This window comes from Lynx rufus, unplaced genomic scaffold, assembly GCF_022079265.1.
Source record: "Lynx rufus isolate CCGP_SWC_20201006 ecotype Redwood Valley unplaced genomic scaffold, mLynRuf1.p SCAF_12, whole genome shotgun sequence".
Taxonomy (NCBI): domain Eukaryota; kingdom Metazoa; phylum Chordata; class Mammalia; order Carnivora; family Felidae; genus Lynx; species Lynx rufus.
The window spans coordinates 60,539,439-60,543,259 of record NW_025814826.1 but is presented as its reverse complement, the minus strand read 5'-3'; the positions used below and the strand labels follow the sequence as shown (position 1 = coordinate 60,543,259).

General features: G+C 54.5%; 1 non-coding gene across 1 annotated transcript; it reads left to right on the top strand.

Moving 5' to 3' along the window:
• Positions 1–3,373: 3,373 nt before the first annotated feature.
• Positions 3,374–3,460, top strand: LOC124507996 (small nucleolar RNA SNORD35). Its single transcript, XR_006961203.1, has one exon. It is a non-coding gene; the product is annotated as a small nucleolar RNA SNORD35 (small nucleolar RNA).
• The last annotated feature ends 361 nt before the right edge of the window (positions 3,461–3,821 follow it).

Genomic DNA, 3,821 nt, shown 5'->3' with positions numbered 1-3,821 from the left:
CAGACCTCCCCGCAGCGCCACACTGGCGACCTGTCTGGGAGGACCGTCCGGCCACCTGGGCCTGGGCCTGTCTGGGGGTCGGGGGCCGCGTAGGATTCCTGGTCCTGGCCGCTGTGCCTCTGGGTGCTCCCTCCCCGGCCGCCCCGGCTGCCTGTTCGAGCCCGGGAGAGAACAACAACGAGGACACTGACGGGCAGGGCTTGGGGGCCCGACTGCCTGCGTCAAACCCAGCCCCGCCACCCTCTAGCTGTGTGAACTTGAACAAGCGACCTAACCTGTCTGCGCCTCGTTTTCCTTACCTGTTAAGTGGGAATAATAGCTAATTCCCTTTGAGGACTACATAGGACACGACAAGCGCTGTGAACGGTGTCCAGCATACAGAAGGTGCTCCATAAATCCTGGTTCTGCAAGCCAATCATGCCGCGTGCCCGGGTGGGCGGCATGAGTGCACGCCCTGCACAGCCGCACAGGGCCCCCAGCACTTCGGAGAGCCCTGGCCGGGCCTCCCGGGGGGGCTCAGTCGGTTAAGCGTCTGACTTCGGCTCAGCTCATGATCTCACGGTTCGTGGGTTCCAGCCCCGCGTCGGGCTGTGCGCTGACAGGGTGGATCCTGCTTGGGATTCTCTCTCTCTGCCCCTCCCCTGTTCTTTCTCAAAACAAATAAATAAACATTAAAGAAGGAGGAGGAAGAGGAGGAGGAGGAAGAGGAGGAGGAGGAGGAGGAGGAGGACCGTCCGTGGCTTAACGCTTTGCTCTCGCTGTATTGAAGTTCTTAGTCATTTTCGAGAAGCGACCCCACTGTTTCACTCTGCCCTGGGCCCCACGGCTTAGGCAGCAGGTCCTGTGGCTCCCATTTATGGGGCCCCTCTGTGCCAGGTGCTACCGAGGCACTTTGCAGACGCAACCCCGCAGCCTTCCCTTTGATCCGACCAGCTTGGTGCTCTCAGAGGAGGACGCAGAACTCCCAAATGGCTCTCCCTAAAAGCTCACTGTGTAGGGGGGAGGTGTGGCCTCAGAGGCTGGCAGAGCGTCCCGCACCCCCCATTCCCCTCCCCGGTCTCTCTCCGAAAGCTTGCAGGCTGCCTCCGCCTCTGTGTCCCTGATTGGAAGCTTGAAGCTGGTCAGAAGGAGTCTGGGGTCGCTGAGATAGATTTGTTAGATTCGTCCGCAAAGGGAACACAATCTATCCCAGATGCCTTCATTAAATTGTATGAGGGTTTCTAGAGCGGACAGAGTGGGAGCTTGCGGGCAAGCGTCTGCTAACGTGCGTGGTTGTTTTTCCCGCCAGTGTAACATGCACGTTCGCACACACGTTACCTGAATTAGCTGCCGACCCCTGGGAAGTTTTACCCCAAATCCCCAATGCTTGCTTCCCTTAAGGCATCAGCCGATCTGGCGACTCTGGGCCTTCGCCCCCAGCTAGCCCACGGGGCAGGGCTGAGCAGCAGTTGCCCTAATTTTAAGGTGGGGTGTGGGCCTTGCAGCCAGCCAGGGCTCCCTCCCCTCCCTGGGGCCGATCTCAGTACCGGTTCGCTCTTAGGGTCTCTCTGGCCCCCAATACCATCAGCTTCCTGGGCCCTGCAACTTGAGGGCTTGACTTCGGTCGCAACCCAGAGAGGAACGGCTGTCCACAGAGGACACTGGTCCGGGGTCAGAGGAGCCGGGTGGACCTCCCAGCCCTGCCCCTGCACCATGAGGCCAGGCAGAGACAAGGCCACAGGCTTCGGAGCCAGACGGGCAAGCTCAAGGTTGATTCCCAGCGTCCCACCAGCTCAGTCTCTGTGACGCAGCGTGCGTGCGCTCACTCCTGTTCCTTCAGCTGTGACACGGGGACAGCAGTGCCCCCCTTCATTTGTCCTGCTGCCACACTGCGCCTGGCACCTTGCCTTCTTTGTCTCCAGCCGTCCCCGGATCTCTGCTAGGGGTGATCGCCATGAGCCATTGAAACGGAGGCCGAGAGATCTCCCAGTCACAGAACCAGTAACAGATGCTGAGTTGGGATCCAGCCCCACACAGGCCTGTGTGGAGACCAGTGGCTTTGCTGTGTGTTTGGGGGGGGAAGAAGCAGCCTGAGGCAAAGGCACTTAGCAGGGAGGCGTTCCGGTCCCTGACTCGTGGGACTCAGCCGAGGGCCCGGGGTGGGAAGAGAGGTGTGCATTAAGCGTCTTACTCTGATCCCCTCGTGCCTGGGGCAAAAGGAAGAACTGCCTGCTAATCCCGACACCCACGCAGCTCTGCTGTGGGGAAGCTCCGGAGTCTGGAGTGGCCTTCCTCCGACGTCTGTGGCCCTGAGGTGGTCAGCAGCAGGGGAGGAAGGGGGTGACGGGGGCTGAGCAGACCCCAGGGAGCCAGTGGTGGCAGGGACGGAGGCCTCGCGTTCCCCAGGTGATGGCCTGAAAGACAGTGAGAGAGGCTGGGAGACCAGGTGACCCACTCAGAGCACCTGGAGGACACCTGCGACCCCCGATCACATACTGTTCACATGTATGTGTGTGCACGTGTGTGCACGCGTGTGTGTGTGTGTGCACGTGCGTGCACGTGCATGCATATGCATGTATCTGCATGTGTATGTGTGTGCATGTGTAGTGTATCTGTGTGTGCATCTGTGTGTATCTGTGTGTGTCTGCGTGTGCACGCGTATGTGTCTGAATGTGTGTACGCGTGTGTATGTGAATCTGTATGTGTATATGGGTGTGTATGTGGGTATATGTTGTACATATGCATATGTGTATCTGTAGGTATAGGTGTATGTATATATGTATCTATTTATATATAATAACACATGCATATGTATATATTTAGCAATACATATGCATGTGAGTATATGATGTATATGCATATACCTACACACACACTTATACGTATGTATACGCATATAATATGTATATATGTGTGTATACATGTATGCATACTTATACATGTACATATGCCTGTAACATGCATATATATGTGTGTACATGCATATACATGTATATATCTTACATACCTTGAGCCTTAGGGTACAATTATCCAGTAAATGAAATCAAAAAGCCTTTGGAATGGGTGGAGGTGGTCGAAAGATACAAACCTCTGGTTATATAATAAGTAAGTCTTGGGAATGTGAGGTAGAAGCGTGACGACTGTAGTTAACAATACGTATTATACGTTTGAAAGTTGCTAAGAGAGTAGATCTTAGGGGCACCTGGGTGGCTCAGTCGGTTAAGCATCCAACTTCGGCTCAGGTCACAGTTGCGTGGTTCGTACGCTGGCAGCATGGAAGCCCCTCCCCTGCTCGCTGTCTCTCTCCAAATAAGCAAATATACCTAAAAGAGAGAGAGAGAAAGAGAGAGAGAGAGTAGATCTTAAAAATTCTCATCACGAGGAAAAAAACTTGTGCAGATGATGTCTCTTCCTCACGATGGTCTGCGGGTACCACTGTGGGCAGAGCAGATGATGCCAATGGCCCAGCTGATGCCAGGAGGAGGGAGCAGGGAGCCCTTCCGGGGGCGGGTGTATCTTTCGGCTTGTGCCTGCTGAGACAAGGGGGGTCCGCTATGACAGCTCGTCACCTCTGCCCCTTAGCCACCTTGGCTGCACTCTGTCATAACTTCACTTCTCCCCCTGCCCCCACAGGGGAAAAAAGAAAATCGTGACCACGTGTGGGGATGGGTGTTAAGTAAGCTGATGGGGGTAATCATTTCTTAATCTATATGTATGTACATTGTATACCTTAAAGTAATACAATGTTGTATGTCAATGATCTCAATTGTAAAAATAAATCAATAAGTACACAATGCTTCAAAGCCTTTGTATATCTTAGTACTGAATGAGGCCTCTGAGGA